At 41.9% G+C, this 17,442-nt stretch overlaps 2 protein-coding genes and 1 long non-coding RNA gene across 6 annotated transcripts in view; 2 read left to right on the top strand and 1 right to left on the bottom strand.

The window, feature by feature from the left end:
* The window catches only part of LOC135913476 (chaoptin-like), a 372,394-nt gene that overhangs the window by 56,630 nt on the left and 298,322 nt on the right, over positions 1 to 17,442 (bottom strand). The gene's annotated exons all lie outside the window — the stretch shown is intronic.
* The window catches only part of LOC139049188 (uncharacterized), a 451,752-nt gene that overhangs the window by 11,481 nt on the left and 422,829 nt on the right, over positions 1 to 17,442 (top strand). The window lies entirely within an intron of this gene.
* LOC135913474 (uncharacterized) lies at positions 7,099 to 11,336 on the top strand. Its single transcript, XR_010568035.2, has 4 exons — positions 7,099 to 7,357; positions 8,564 to 8,617; positions 9,684 to 9,869; positions 11,206 to 11,336. It is a non-coding gene; the product is annotated as an uncharacterized lncRNA (long non-coding RNA).

A 17,442-nucleotide genomic window follows, 5' to 3' on the forward strand; every position in this document is an offset into this window, starting at 1 on the left:
GTTCAACACGCGAAGTTATCTACGATGCTCCTCTAAACGCTTAACATTCCCTTATTACTTAAGTATGAGAGACATAGCATTTTACATAGAAGAAATACCTTGATATTTGGTCGCAACATTATAAATCCGTGCTAGAAGGACACTGCGCAGTGAAGCTTTCATCATAATTCTTATCACTCTGGTGAGTTGTTTTATTGAAATGTGGCAACTGTATTAAGACCTAAATGGAAGAGATGGGCTCGCATTTTGTGTGAAAAGGTTCGGTACTACTTTCACCGTTCTCTGAAATAGGCTGTTAACGTATTGGCTGTTAACACGATGGCGCATCGTGTATAGTATATATCTATTTCGCGAATACAATAACAGCAATCGCATGAAAGAAAATGTCGTGTTTAAGATCGAGAAGCAACCTGAATGCAAGCGATGAAATGTGTCATAGTGACCCTCAGTAGCTTTTATCGACGATATGGCGCACCCCTGCCGCAACGGAAGCAACCGACTGTTGTTATGGCGAGGTGAGCATTGTTCGCGAAACCCAGCAGTTCGCTACAACTTCGAATTGAAACCATGAAGTAGCTCTCTACAGCTCCAGTTACAATGCCAATAGCATACTCGATGCACTGCAGTGCAGCTTAGGCTGCGTTGAAATGGAAAATGCAAACACATTCTGCCTCAACATGTCTCGATCCTGCGTCGTTTAATTACACAGACTGAAAACTATTTGTTTCGTCAGTGCATAAAAAAAAATAACTCGCGTACCCGCCTCTTAAAGAAGACACCACAAGTCTCACATGAACACTTGACCTCCACTGGGGAACAATGGTATCTTAAATATGTGCAACACCACTAATGAATGGACCTTCGGCTTCTTGCTGGCTGCAGCGAACCGGTCCAAAAGGCATATTTCACTCAAATATTTGACCGGAGTAGCCTGTATCACTTCTTCAAACAGATTCATCATGTCCGTTTCTCAAGCGAGAAGCACCAGTAAATTGCTCTTGTGAGTTGAACATGTAAACCGGAAAGGGAATAAATATTGGTACATTTCTTTCTGTGTGCTGCAAAAAGCTGTGAACCTCAATCAGCTTTGCTTGAAGTTACCGCCACTTAAATTTAACCGGTGAAGAACGGCCTAATTTTGAGAACCAGTTAAAAAGCAAGTGATGCTAGCTGAATCTAAACTGCAGTGGGAGTTAAGTCCTCGTGTTACTGCCGAGGGTTTCTGTGATGAAATAGAAAAATTCGATATTATACCGTGGACTATTCATTGTGAGCAAACATGTTTTAGCGGGTTAAAATAAAGATCAATGTTGTAGAAGTTACATATAGTCAGCGTTTAATTGTAACACGCATATTGCACTATGGTGGGTATGGAATCTCAACTAGATTCTTATGTGCTGTGCTTTTGCGTCTACGCTTTTATTATTCACGTGAGCTACCACTGGAAAGTGTAGATCCGCGCATGAAAAAACCGTAATGGGCTGGTCTGAGCTCCCTCAGGTGGCACTATAGCGACGCCTTCGAGAAATGTATTGTCGTCTAGGAAATAAGCTCCTTGATTACATTTTTGCGAACGAAGACATAGTAAAATATGTATTTGAGAGGCCCGTCATAAGTATACAATCATTAGGAACGAGAGCGAACAAATGGAAACCCTGTAGAAGGGGTCCGGCCACCGCCCGAACTGCAGCAGACGACAGGCGCGAGTCCGTGCCCTGACGTCACGCGAGCGGCGCTCGCAGCGCCCCTCTAGGTCGTTCTCGGGGCTAATAGCATGTTGACCGGAAAAGTTACCGCGAATAATTTAGTAACAAACAGCGGTCCTTATCGCTCCACGGCGTATGCGTCTACATTTGTCGTGCTAATGTTTTTGCAGTGATTCAGGACAACATTAATTTGGGCTAGATGGTGCCTACTTGAATTAGAAAGGAACAGCGCCAATTAAGACGATCACGAGAGGTAGAACGACACAGGACAAGAGCCAACTTCATCTGTACCCGCCGTGGTTGCTCAGTGGCTATGGTGTTGGGCTGCTGAGCACGAGGTCGCGGGATCGAATCCCGGCCACGGCGGCCGCATTTCGATGGGGGCGAAATGCGAAAACACCCGTGTGCTTAGATTTAGGTGCACGTTAAAGAACCCCAGGTGGTCAAAATTTCCGGAGTCCTCCACTACGGCGTGCCTCATAATCAGAAAGTGGTTTTGGCACGTAAAACCCCAAATATTAAATATTATTAACTTCATCTGTCTCTTATTTACCGAAAAATCAGCGAATATAAAGAAAATCAGACATGCGCACAATAACCATAATGCATCATCTGCCATACCGTTCTAGATAGCACATTTCGCTCTTGAAGAGGGTCGTGGAAGTATGACTAACAGAGTTTTTTCCTCTCTTCTTTATATGGAATGCTTCCGAAACCTCACGTGCCTTTGTTTCCCTGCTTCTGCCAAGAATATTTATCTCTCGGAACCGTGGTGCACACTTCTTGCAGTATAGGCATTGTTTTCGTGGCGAATGTTCTGCCGCTCGGTCTCACGCACACTCTAAGAAAAAAGAGAGTAAAAAGTGAGTCACGGCAACTTGACTCTCTTTTTTCTTCCGAAGACCCACTTTTGCGCGAGTAGAGTCAGAAAGAAGAGTCAACATTCCCGCATGGGTCGTTTGACTCTCAATAGCACGCTAAGAGTCATGGAAGATCGCCATTCCTCTGAGTCTGGCGAGAGAAAGATTTTAATGCAGGAGAAGAAATACCAGATAAACTCTTCTGTTTTAGGCAGGCCCTCGGGTTCCTGTCCTGGTTGTAATGCCGTGTATCATTCTTTCATCCTTGTCATGTTCTGCAATTACTTCGAACTCTATATATTGATTTTCCTTGACCATGTTTGTTGATACCTCACACGCTTAAGCGATAGCTGGATTCCCATGATAAGGAAAACTTGGATATGTCACACTGGATTCTGACCATAAGTAAATCTAAAAAAAAGTATTGGCTACTAAAGAGAGCACAGCAAAGAGATAAGTTCAGTAGGTGCAGTCAACAGTGTCGATTGTAAATGTAATTCCGCGACTTAAACTAAATTTTGAAGATTTAAGTTCCAAAATCAATATCTTGTTATGAGGCGCACGGTAATGGAAAGCTGCAGGTTTATTTTTAGCAGCTCGGGTTATTTAACGTGTACGGGATGCACGGTTACGCGCGTTTTCGCATTCTGCCCCCGTTGGAATGTGACTGCCGCGGTTGTGGTTGGACCCGTCGCGTCGAGCTCAGGAGCGCAACACCAAAGCCACTGGGCTACCGCAGTGCGTTGCGTTCCGCGGCTAGAAACAAATATTAGCGTACGCAACACTGCTTTGGAACCCCCTAGAAACATAAAAACAAAAATACAGCAGTTTCGCCCCAATGCTGCATGAACCACTGCACGAACTATTGCCCGAACCAAGGTTCGTTGTTTCATCGGCTGAATAAACTGCAGTAAACATTCGCTTACTCCTTAAATTAGGAAGCACTGGCTCACGCGCGTACGTGCAAACAACAGATCTCACTTAATGACGGCGAACACTCGCTGTCACAGCGTTGGCGTGACGAAGGGCGCGAACAGAGCGGACCGAACGCTTCTGCTGCCTCTTCCGTCAAAGCGTCTCCGCAAAATTGCGTTATCTGAGCGCCCCCCCCCTCCCCCCAGCTTTGCGTCCATCGCAAATTATCACCAAAACAGAGCGAGGGTGGCGCAAGACCGGGCTAGAGAAACGGCTAGAGGAGGAGAAGCGCGCTAAACTAGCGCATCCCTCTCCCGGCTTGCGCGCGTTTTATCACGTGACCTCCTATAGATACTTGGGGCGCCCATCGAGCCCGGCTCAGCCTCAAAAACTTCCTTTAACGCGCACAGCCAACGGCGCGGGATAGGATCTTATCGCACTTGACTTTATACGAAAGCTCACGGTAACACCGACAGATATATTTCGACGGTTGTGTCCATATAATTGCTATCGCAAAATTCGCAATAAATAGAAATTTTCACTAAAGACCAACCACGCTGCTTCTCCATGCCGTGAGAGAGCGGTGAACGATAGTTCTAGAAAATGTGTTGCTAAATCTCCGCCAAATGACTACGCTCGCATTTGGTGACAACGGCACACAGTCGCAAGAACTTGTGGAGGAAATACCGGAGTTCTGGCAGCTTCAGGTGCACTAGATCATTCAGTAACATGGGCGGCTTTGTAGTTCTACCTCACATCAGAGCAAACTGCACTTGACAGAAATAAAGGGCAGCCGCACCGTTATAGCTAAGCAAATCAAGGACAATTACGCCGCGTCTTCACACTTCGAGCATGCTCCGACAGCCCCCCGATAGATATTTCAAACGTAACCACGCTCGGACGGGCAAATTTTGCTTCTGCCAAGTGAACGTAGCGGGCATTTCAACACGCGTGTTAAATTCATGGCTGTTTCATTCGTGAACATTACTTAAGTGACGTAAAATTATCAGTGAGCAAAACAGTTTTTATTTCAACGCGAGGAAACAAAACCGAAACTAGCGCAACTGTTTTGCTCAGTTGTGCAGATACAAAATGATCCAAAGCCGAAGCCGTCAATAGCATGACGCCATTTTAAAGTTGCGCTGTATTACAGTGTACTAGAATAGGGGCAGTGTGTTCAGGAAGCGCTCGCCGCTGAGGCGCTTCATGTAGACAGCACGAGATGGCGCTGTAGGAACATGGGCTGTACGGAACGTACGGCGCAGTGCCAGCGCTGCACGCTGATATTTTGATAATCGTTTTCTGTTGCAATCAAATAGACGTGAAAATGCTCGGCGGATGCTAGGATGCATCCCCGAAACTCGCTACATATAAGAGATGAATGATATGTGCACTCCTAGCGCATCTCAACGCCCATTAGACGCATTTATTAACCTGACAGCAAAGATTTTGCAGACACAGAAGTAATGGCGTAAAGCCGTTAAATTTGTTTTGAGCCACGTTGCCACGTAACCAGGAATTATTCGAACAGAAAAGTCGGCTGCAAATAACGCCGTAGTAAAGGACATCGAATTGATTTAAACAAGCTCGGATTCTAGGTGCACACATTTTCTTTTGCGGTTCTCATTCATAAAAAAGCGGCCGCGGCATCCGCGACCCAACGTCAAGCGCTTAGTTCCTCAGCCGCTGTTGTAGAAGAGAAGGCAAAACAACATGTACGTACATAGCCCAAAGCCAAAGAGCTTCCCTGCTTGGCATTTACCTTCTTTCGCGATAAACAATTGTCCCTCGTTCTGTTTCGCGAGCCCCCTGCAACTACATAAGTTTATTCGTGATTTTTTTTTATTTACATCATGAAGTATTCCTGAACGTCAGGCTCATGTGCGAGTATGAGACACACCGACATCCTACATTTCTATAAAAGGAATAAAACAGGTAGGAAAGGCGCTAAGTAAAAGGCATCTCTGCAAAACTACACACAGTATGCCAAAACACAGAAAAACAGTGCAAGTACATTCCTACCCAAACAATGGAGACCTACAGCGGAATTAATATGCGCATATAAATTACTTCATTCATTTTTAATTATATTAACAAAATTAGCTTTTTGAATGCCCCAGAAAAAGTTGTGCATTCAGATGAAAAAGACAAAGAAGGGTCAGCATACATATGTTGCACCAGCCTGCTAAGAACAGTATCGCTAACTTTAAAGTGCAATTTCTTTTTTCGTCATGCTTCTCTTCACTGATTAACACTTTTTACGTAAAAGTGCAGCCTTGTTAGGACATAAAAACGCACAACTGCTGATGTGAAATCATCAGCATGTAATTTGCAGCATATATGGCATAGCCAAATTTAAAGCTTTCACTAGAATCATGACATCAACTATGCTGTCGCTGCAAAGCTCCTCTTTGCGGAAGAAGGTTGTGAATATATTCCCTCAAGTTTCTTTAGTGCTTCGAAAAGCAACTTGGACGGATACAGCAATCCTCCCCTGTCACAAATTTCGTGAACTTTGAGACTGCTACTGACACTAGAGTTCTGCAAAAGAAGAGAGCGGCAGTCCTCACATTTCTTGCGAGCAAAAAATTTCTTCGCGACATACCCTGCCATATATAACGGATGAGGCGGTCACCGCTCCTTTCCTCCACATAAGCCCGGTGCTCTGCCGGAGTATTGTTTAGCCTTTGCTCTAGCAGCGTAAGATTTCCAGCTTCAACGAACGCAACAATTGTGGCGCAACGTCCCCTTCCTTGTCAGAATTATCAAGTGAGTGAAGTAGCGATACCAAGTGTTTGCTGACCTTTGTGTTCCCTGTTTGCATTGCCTTCGCCAAGATATAAAAAGGCAATTCACAACAATTAAAAATTGAGGCGGCGTTGGGTGATCGTTGGATCCGCACGACTACTCCCCCCTCACAAGAAGTTCTCCAACTTTTATTGGCTTAGTCTAGATGTCAATAGGTATTTAAAACCCTCTCCTTCCAAGTATTCTAACAGAGCCAAAGTGCTGCACAATGTCGCACGGAGCTCATCTGCCGTCGACTGGCTCAAGCCGCAAAGTCCTTTTGCAATGGAAAGCATATTTAACGCCAGCGAACAGGGACAGAAGGAAGACGACACCAGAATGCGCTAACTTCAACAACTTGATTTTCAGGAAACGCCCACATATTTAACCCATGCACAGTTAAATAGGCGGGTGTTTCCTGACAATCAAGTTAAAGTTAGCGCATTGTGGTGTCGTCTCCCTTCTGTCCTTGTTCGCTGGCGCTAAATATGCTTTCCAAGTCAGTCTACCAACACGCCCAGCAATCATTTGCAATCATGCAATCATTTTGCATGTGACTCCCAACGAGACAGTGAACTCGAGAAATTCCTTCAGAGCCCTTCAGAGCAAGCACATATATGGCAAGCACGCCGCAACTGGCCGCAACACCACAGAACGCAACACACGGAGAACGCGTCCGTACAGCCCGTGCGACTGCAGCGCCGCCGCATACATCCGGGACCTGTCTACACTCCCGGCTTCAAAGCGATGCGTGGCGCGCTGCGCCGTCTGAACGCACTGCCCCTATCTAGTACACTGTAGCTGTATCACGCGCGAGTGCGTTGTCGTTGAGTGGTTCTGAAATCGCTGCGCTAGGGGCGACTGCAACCAAGCGTTGCGGCAAGTTACGGTGGGAGCTTCTGTCCGTGCTGTGTGATTGCGACGAGGGGACCGCCGCCAGCAGCAGCGTATCGCCGATTTCGTCTTTCGGTTTGCACTGCATCTTTCATTGTGATATGGGAGATCGCAACGGACAGAGACGATCAGATGCATACGAACCACTACCAGCGGGGACCTGTGACCTGTGCCATATTTCTCTTAACGTCTCAGGTAAGCATATCAGCTTTTGTTCCGAGTTTACAAACGGCGCGGACTCGGCCCTTCCGGTATGGCTACATTTTGCGCCACGTTTCTCTTGGCAGTTCACAGACGTTTCTTGGGCATGCGTGCGCGTATGTATGCGAAAATACTACTGGCAGACGGAAGCCTCAGGAGAGCATCTGAAATTATTGCAAAGCTGTACTGCCAGGAGAAACACCGTTCTTAACGACTCCGGTGACGAGTGGCCTGTCGCATCGAAAAATCCGTATATCAAGTACTGCGTAACTTGAAGTGTAGATACAATACTAGCACCAGTGTGACTTTCGCTGGCGAAGACAGGTAGTCGAAAAGACAGCTTGTGTATTCTGAAGATTTACTAGCGCTTTAGGTATATTACCGCGAATAATAAAAGCGCTACAACGCTGTATGGCAGTGTCAGGCGATGTGGCAGCACAGATATCTTAAGAGCGGTAAAGCGGCTGCATGCACAAGCGAACAGACACAGCGCTTTAAAAGCGCTGAAACAGAAAAAAATTTATGTGCATTTGGCTGTAAGTAGAAAACACAAAACACGTTAGCTGACAATCTAAGCCGATGTATAATGTTATTATTTTTTATGTAATCTTTATTTTCATGGTGGTAAATATTTAAAAGCATGAATTTGCTGCAACCTTTATATAGTAAAACCTACAAGGCGTACAAAACCTGGCTGTGTTATGCACAGAAGTTGTGGTATTCCTACTGGATTTTTTATTTTGAGTCCGGTGTTTTATGAAAAAGAGGGTCTTTTTATTTGTAGTCTTATGTTAATGCAGATATTTGGCAAGCAGAAATGAATTGATTGCAAAGTGGTACCTCCTGGTGATCTGCATATAAACCCAAGTTTATCTTGTCTTGGCTATTGTAATGTGCATATAACAATTTTAAGTATATACTGCTGTAGTTGGCTTAGTCACTGTCGCGTATTTTGTAAAAGTAGAAGGCTATGATTATTTTACTGTTTTCATGCAGAAATACCTTTCTTTCTTGTACCAAGAAACGCTCACAGCATTGAATGAAATGAAGTGTGGTGTATTATTCTACTAATTTAATAAAGGAAATTTCGTCTGCACTGCATCAGAGATTAGTTTACTTTCTTTTACTAAACAATGCGTTATCTCCTCTGCTACTGCTGTTCTGTGTATTTTTGTAATTTTGAAATGTACTTTATTTTAGGTATTCAAGAAATGCCAACATCCAGAAGACGCCATCTTATCCAGCACGTTATGGGTGAGACAGATCGTAGCAGGCATTTTCGCATATCTCATTAGCATATGATGCTATTTGTTGTAATTTTTGTGTCCACTTTCCTGGCCTTTATTCATTTCAGCATTATTGTGCAAAGGGTAATACTTTTACATCGAGATAGAGTAATCGTCCAAAGGAGAAACATGGCTGGAGGTGACGGCACACATAAGCCTCCTTTGTTCGTATCTCTATGTTGCGCAGTTACTCTGTCATTGTCTACCAACAAGCCCAAGTTCTTCATCAGCTACATTTACTAATTCTCCGTTATTACAATTTCATTGATACAACATTGAAAGTACAGAGGTGCACAGGAAGACAGAGACTTGAAATGATGAAGAGGCGTAGAACAAGGAGCATCGCTGGAGCCAATGTTTCGACAAAGAGAAGGAGATAAGTTTTCTTGTCAAAACATTAGCTCCAGTAAAATTTCTTGTTCTATCACTATTTATGATTAAAAGACAGCATTATTGCTCTTGCTGAAGTATTATGCATTATGGAATAAAAATTAGCAGGGTTAAATGTCAGGAATGTGAAATTTCTTCTGTATTTTAATGCTACAGCGAAAGCCAGAAAAACAAGATGTAGAGAACCACATTGTTATTTGTCACTACCCAGTTGGGCCAGCTTCATCAGAGCATGCACTTTGTTGCATTATCGACCACTGGAATTCATTAATTGAATTGCTTCGTGATTACTTATATTTAGAGATGCTGAACTTGTTTTAATGCAGCTTAACATAGTGCGTGTAAAAAATATACAATGACATTTTAAGAGGCTTGCAGTTGACTAGCAGATCATTTGATGGTATGAGCTCGGGTTTCCACTGAGCTAGCTTCCATGCACAAATCGGATGCACATTCTTTTTTTTTCATTGCTTGGATTTTCATAAGCATAAGTACCATTTCTTCTTTGTCGATGTTCTAGTTGTGTTGTAGGACCTAACTGTTTACATTTATTTGTATTGGTATCCATGTTACACAGACAGCTGAATTTTTCTTGTAAATTGTGACATGTTAGGACTAAGAGCATTTGTGCAAATTTGCTGCAGGTACACTCTGGTGGCTCCCGCCCTTGCATCCTACCACCACTGTGTCCTGACTACGTCCACTAGAGAGTTCGAAGCCTTTGGCAGCTCCTGCTGTCCTGCCACCACCGTGTCCTGACTACGTCCACTAGGGAGTTGGCAGCCTTCGTGATGATGCCAAGCAGGCTGGAAGCCGACAGAAAGATTAAGGTAAATACATGTGATTAAGTGGCAACTTTTTGAGTGAAGTGGCTTGTAGCCACTCAGCAATGAAAGAGTTAACTTCAAAGCAGTTTAGACTCCCTGCTATCTGTGCAGGGATGCTCAAGTCCACGCAGTTTGCCTTAGCCGCCAAAAGGCTATGTGGATTACACGAAATGCGCTGCAAATTTTGAAACCAGTAGGAGACCACTTGTACAATTTTTTTTCTTGCTTAACAAAAAACTGCTCTGATAAAGCTTTAGCAATCTAAAAACAATACAGTGTACACTCATACATGGTAGTGGGCATAAATTTACTAGGACTGCCTCAATAGTAAGTATGCCGATAAACACCAAAACTGACTTTTTTTGCTAGTTCATCCTCATCTCTGTGCACTGCTGCATAATTTATGTTCCTGAAACCAGTTTTTGCATGCAGCACAACTCCTAAATATGTGGATTACATAAATTTGCAGCTTTTGCTGTAAGCCAGATTCATGAAAATAAAGTTAATAGGCCATTTTGTCCATTTTTAATGACCCATAATAAACTGAGCAGTGGCTAATAAGCAGTTCAATTTTTGGTGTAAGGCCTCTCTTTATTGTCCTGAAAAATTTGGCCCCCTTAATGAAGGAACCAATTTTTCTGCTATGCCTTTTATGATGCATAGATTGGTGCATTACACAAAATCTCACTTAGTGCTTGCGCCAGTAAAAAAACTTTTTAAGTTAAGTATTTCTTGAAATTAACATTTGCGCTATATTGAAGGGCCTCCAGTTTTTCAAAAAAAATTTCAAGTGGTCGTGTGCCAGGTTGGTACAGCTCGCATGGAATAGCCTACTTACACAAATAGGGAGGGCCATGCCCTCCGTGGTTGCTCAGTGGCTATGTTGGGCTGCTGAGCACGAGGTCGTGTGATCGAACCCCGGCCACGGCGGCCGCATTTCGATAGGGTTGAAATGCGAAAACACCCGTGTACTTGGATTTAGGTGCACATTAAAGAACCCCAGGCGGTCGAACTTTCCGGAGTCCTCCACTACGGCGTGCCTCATGATCAGAAAGTGGTTTTAGCAAGTAAAACCCCATAATTTTAAGTTTTTTTAGGGAGGGCAAAGTAAACTTGACTTTATGTTAAGATACCATTATTGATCTACAAAAGACAAAATGAAACATTCCATCCTATAAGCAGCTCTTCACACTCATTTACACTTTTGCACATTTTTATACCTGAAGTCTGGTGGCTTGTGTCTGTTTTCATTATCTGCTATGTGCCGATGGTAAACTTCAGGTTTGCCCTATGGTGAAGAATATTGTGGTGCTTATAGATATCGATCTATGTTTTTCAGGTTGCCTCGAAATTTTACCAAAGCCGTACCACACACTCGGGCAAGGCCTTTTTGCAAATGGCGTATAACCAGGCTCAACGCATGAGTGTCGAGTGAGTCTGGAGATCAAGGCAACCTGCTGTGCAACCAGCACGCAACCTTTGGTTGCCCCTCTAGATGTTCCACCTATTTCACAGCTGCACCTCCGCCGCAACTTATCCAAACAGCATCACCAACTGTGGTCACTCATCGAACCATGGATGAATGTTGGGGTGGAGTGATTTGAAGAGACATTCTATTTGTCTCTTCAAATTCTTAGCAAATACTTGTGTTATTATAATTAATATGTGTCTTTAGTGCCGAGTTTTTAATGGTTCCTTTCTATTAGAATTCTCACCATCGATTCCTGGTATTATAATGTATGTCTTTATGTCCAGTTTTTCGTAGTTGTTTCGTACTTGTGTATGTAATTGATAGGTTCATACTTGTTATACAGAAGGCTAAAATGCAAACTTACAGCATTTTTTTCTTTCTTTTGATAATCTACAGCACTGCAAAGGGTTCAAGAAATGTAACCTAACGTGGGCTCTTGTGCAGGAAAAATTTAAGAGCAATATAGAGTACTTATTTCAAACACCCATAATTCTTGGAAAAGTCAAGAATATAGGAGCACAAAAAAGAAAACATTAAACTAGAGAAACATGAGTTCCCCTCATAAGTCTGATAATAATGCGACTTCCTTTCACTGCAAAGATACCAGTAATGTACTCGCATACAAGGTTTCAAACAAGAAAGCTATGATGCCCTTGGCATTTCTCAGTGCCTATTTGCCACACTGACGAATGTCAAAGGCATCGTAGGTTTCATGCACACATTGGTTGTGTTACACTTTTGAGTATTGCATTTCTCAAACACAAAGGTTTACAGCAGTGCTTTAAATAGCAAGTGCATTTCCCAATTTATTAGTACAAGAGTAACAGTACAGATCATGTAAAAATTATTTTACAGACTATATGTCCATGGATGCACGCTTCTGATGACATAGCAGTGACGTGTTCGTGGGATGAATGTCTTTATTTCAGATTTAAATATTGGCTTCCAGGTCTGGGTTAGTCTCCTACACTGAGTAGTCTAGGTCAGAGCCCATTTACTAGAGAAAGTGAATTAAACTAGGAATTATAAACATGAAAAGATCTTGTTTAGGACACCAATAAGACAATCAGCAAGGTTCTTTGGTTATTCATTTCCAAATTTGTGAGGATATATTTTATGACTGGTTTCAATATTGTGAAAACAAATATTTCTTTATTGTCACACTAGAGTTGGCTGCCCCCATTTGTATACAACCCCTTTACAGGCTAAAAATTCAGTGTTACCCTATTTACTCGCATAATGATCGCACTTTTTTGTAAAAAAAATTGACGCAAATTCAGGGGTGCGATCATTACGCTGGTTAAATTTCCCGCAAAAAGAAAAAAATATATTATCTGGCATTTACTACGGGATGACAACAGGTCAACAAATAGGCGGCTGCTGCTGTATGTAGTGCAGGACACGAAAAAAATGGTGGCCGGCAGAGCAAGCCGAACGCGCTGTTTGCGTTTTTCTTCTCGTGAGTACATTACAGTGCATTCAAACAGTTTCTTCCATATTAGTAATGAATAACATCGGCGAGTTTGCGGCAATAGCATAGCCATGCCCACTTTGAGGGGACAAAGATGGGCGCGCTTAGCTCTGCCAGTGACATAGGAACACATGGTGGGCATGCTGTGGAAACTGCGGCATTTGTCTTCACCACTATCCTAATGTGGCACGTTTCCGCTAAGGGTGTGCGAATATCTTAGCTGCGTTACAAACGTCGGTGAATGAATAGGGTACACTTCTAACGTATCAGTGTAAACGTGGCTGCTATCATTGCCGCTCGCGATTTGTTGCGTGCCCACAAGTGCAGATGAGAAGAATCGAAAGACGCCTTTTTTGTTGTTTTTGTTGACCACAACCATTATAAAGCCTACACATAATAAAGGAAAGTTTGGTTGTAGCTTTTTTTTGTCGTAGAAGTGCAGAAAGTGATGAAAGGAATGAAATGGGGCATCTGCTTAAGAAAGTTTTTTGCATGCAGTCTGCTTGGTTTGTCTTGAAGAGTCGTTCGCATAGCAGTCGACAGATGGTAAGCGCGATCATTATTAGCTCGATTTGGCACATGACACATCACTGCGGCAAGTTCGGGGTGAAATCGTTGCATGGGAAATTTAAAAAATCGAATTTTGACGACAAAATTTAGGAGTGCGATCATTACGCAAGTGCAATCATTATGCGAGTAAATACGGTAATAGGCTGTTTTTGGTTTCGTGCACTCTATGTTAAGGGATGCAAATGGTGACATACAACAGAATGCAAAAATGACTAATGAATTCAAGCAGGGCATGGGGCTTTTTAGGCAGATGCGTGCGTGTGCTATTTATAAAGCTCCCCATGGTATGCCTGAAGGCATTTTCTAACACTTTGGTAGAATACACTGACACCCCCTTATTAACTCTTCGAAACAACTTTTATATATTTGTACTAGAGATTTGAATATACTGTCATTCATAAAGTGTTTTATTAGATTTGAATTGTCATTTATTTTTGTGTAGCTGCTGTTTTTCAGTTATGTCCTACACAGTGGCAAAATATTTTTGTGGGCACTTTCCTGTGTATAAAATTTTCAGAAATAGCTTCATGCTGTATCTTATTTAGCTACTCGTATACTGCAAAGTGGTGATACCTATCCAAATGGCTTGTGCAATTACTGGAACTATGCAAAAATATATTAGGCCGCATTAAATAATTTTACAGATTGCAATTTCAATTAGACATCAGCATTCTGCATATCTTGAAGAGTACGTATGCCAAATTTCGAAGTATAGGACAACTATAAGTGCATAAGGTTATTCTCATGCTATTGTGAGAAAATGTTTTTGAAGTATATTCAATAGTTTTTTTTCACAATAGCATGAGAAGTATGCAAGATTAGTAGGCAGGCCTCTCTGCCTGCCTACTAATTTTGCATACTTCTAGTAACTTTACATGCTCTTTGAATAGATATCGGCACTTTGCAGTCTACAAAGAGCTGAGGTAGCTACAGCACACTGCTTTTTGTGAAAATTTACACAAGAAAGTGCCCGCAAAGATCAGTGTATTTTCCCATTGTGTAGGACATAACTCAAGAAGCAGCTAAAGAAATACTGACATATATGACATCTGCATGAAGAACTCTACAATTTGCTCTCTTTTCAAGCCTCTAGCACGAATAATAAGACTGTTTCGAGTAATATTCAATCAGCAAAACATGCCCCTTGCTATAGTGACCTACAACCTAGAAACGCAAATTGAACGCAAGTCTTTTTGTTGAAGCGACTCTGGGCTGTCTTCCCAAGGGCTTCTGTTAAACACTGAAATTTCCTGCATTTACCAGAAGTGCAATACTCAAATGTTTGTGTATGTGCAATTGGTACTGGCAAACTAACAGAAAAAAAGGCAGTTCTGTGAAATGAAGAATTGACTATAACTTTGTTCAACATTTACATTTTGACTCCATATCTTTGTTTTGTGCTTTGTACTGAGTGTTTCAGCAGTGACTGCCGCTAAAAATTGAAGATAACTGCTTCATGACAATGCGACAATTTTCGCTAACAGAAATTTATAGCACTGGCAGGCATTATAATTACCGTACTCAATAACGTCTAGTTTGTAAGAACTCAGACTAGCACCAGTTTCGAGATACACAACCCAAAAAGACATGATCAGGAAGGTTTATGTTCCACACAGAATTGTCCCATAAAGCTTACAAAATGTTTTGTGGCTAAGTAATATCTGCAACAGCAAAGCATGTTCCCCCAAGTATGGCGATAAATATTTCAGAGCTGTCAGTCTGAGGACTCCTACAAACTAACAATACCTTCAGCACTGACTAGCCTCAATAATAGGAGGTCAGCCATTTTGCTGAAATTAATAAAACTTCAATTATTGTGATCTTGTTTACGAAAACATTTGCAATTGTAATTCAGTTCTAGTATCTGTCACTTTTGTAAATATTTTCCAATTAGTTTTTCAGACTACAATTTTTGGTAATAGAGGTATTCATTGCAGAAAGATCTAGTACATGGCACTTAATAATAAAGGTACTGGTCATCGTAGACTTTCTGTTGCACAGCTGTTTCTTGAAATCTGAAAGGATGTACCCGCCTCCTTATGTTAGCTAGAAACGGAAATCTGTAAGTATGTTTTGTTTAAAATACAGCTGATCAACCCGATAGTTAGGCTGCTTGCCAAATATAAATTATAACGATAATAGTGAAGGACCATAATAACAGAGTGATGCTGACTCATAACTATGCCCAGCTACATCCACGCAGCTGTGCCATACAATGTGCATGTGTTCAGAAGAGCCAAATGCCCCAGAGAGAAAGCAACAGTAACTCATTGTTTGTCATCTTGTTCAAGCAGATTATGCGCTAGCTGTAATTTATGCTCAGTAAATACATAAATCAGTCATGTCAGGTGTCTTACTTAAGGTTGCAAGTTCGAAGTTCTTGTAATCTTGCTTGTTTTTATTTTGTTTTCTTTGTGAGAATGAGTCACTTGGTTGCCTTCGCACATATTCTCAAAACTGTTTCATCACTGGGAATCAGGAAATTTAATTTGCATATGAAATTCCCAGTTACTAATATGGGAGGCTTTGAGCTTAATTCTCTTATCTTTTATATGTGTATCTACCAAGTAGTCTTATCGTTCATTGAAATATATCCATGTAATGCAGAGAGGGCACCCAAATTATAAATATCTCTTCTTGCTTTCTACCCTGCTCTGGTGTTTTCAAAACCTAGCATTGGTGCAATGGCCTGTCTGCAGAAAAGTAGTAAAGTGGCTAAATTTAAAGGTCAACAACATAATTAAGATACAAAGCAAAAATAAAAGTTCGCAATTGTCCCCCATAACGAGAGTTCTGCTTAGAATTAAAAAAAAATTGACATCCTGCTGTGGTGTGAGAATTGCTTTGGGTTCCAAGGGGACTACGTAGCACCTGTACTAGTGTATACAAAGCAAAAAAAAGATCACTCCAGATGGGAGCGGCAGTGGGAAGTCAAGCACAGATGCTTTATTTCACGCACCATTAATGTGGTTTATCATCTGCTCCTGTTGTATGGGAATGCATACATTGGGAAGACAATCCTTTGCGCCATTGTTACCTTAGCGGGACACCAGAGAAAGGTAGAAATCGAGAACAGGTATTCACACTTGGTTGCCCACAGTGTGTTATTTGGATGTGTTTCACTCTACAAAAGACTACTGTGGTAGGTAATCATAATGACAAAGACAAAAGAATTAAAAGAGGTATGTGTCTGTCATCCGTCCGTGACCTCCAGTGTTTATAGAAACACTTCTTTGTGTATATGTGCCAAGCCGTAGGGAGGCTTTACGTAACTCAGTCATGCTTGCTAAGCTAAAGATTGGAATAAGGAAAATCACAAGAACATTGTATGAGTGATTTATAAATGGCACCTAAAGTAACTTATTCATGTATGTCCTGAGGATAGATTACAGCCAGTGCATAATGTGCTCTTACAGGATGACTTGTGATGAGAAAAGAAGCCTTCCTCACATCTTCCTCTTTGTTTCTTTTGGATCTTTGTGCACTATGTGTATTGTTACAGCTGCGTGCATGCAGCTGGGTATAGTTTGTTTATGTGTTCTGCTTCCCCTCTTGTACTCGTCATTCATGCGCTATCTTTGCCGTAACAAAATACAGCTGCCTGTGCTACTTATTTTGTCAACGTGTTTGGATTATAGAAAGTTTTGTATTAGCGGTTATTTCTACCTGTGAAATTGTCTGTGTCAGCTATTTTACTTAGTCTTGCAAAAGTATGCTTCTCAACATAAATAAATGATCAGTGTAAGTGTTGCTGTATTTATTTTTGTAATTTTGTCAGTTATGAGGTTTTTATACACTGCTGCATGTTGTATGACAGAATAAAATTGATGCACAACTTTTTAATGTGGTGTTTTTCAGATCAATTTTCATCACGCTAACATGCACAAATTGTGTGGGAAAAAGTGCCAACAAGAGTACCACAAGGTAAGACAGCTGTTTTTACTATTAGACTGGACTATCAATTGCCAACCAGTTGTTTGCAGCAAGCATAGCGTAATGCATAGGTAATGCGCACTTCCTTCTTTCAGCGGCCGCACATGTTCAGCTGCACGGTCATTCACGCA

Source organism: Dermacentor albipictus, chromosome 8, assembly GCF_038994185.2.
Source record: "Dermacentor albipictus isolate Rhodes 1998 colony chromosome 8, USDA_Dalb.pri_finalv2, whole genome shotgun sequence".
NCBI lineage: Eukaryota > Metazoa > Arthropoda > Arachnida > Ixodida > Ixodidae > Dermacentor > Dermacentor albipictus.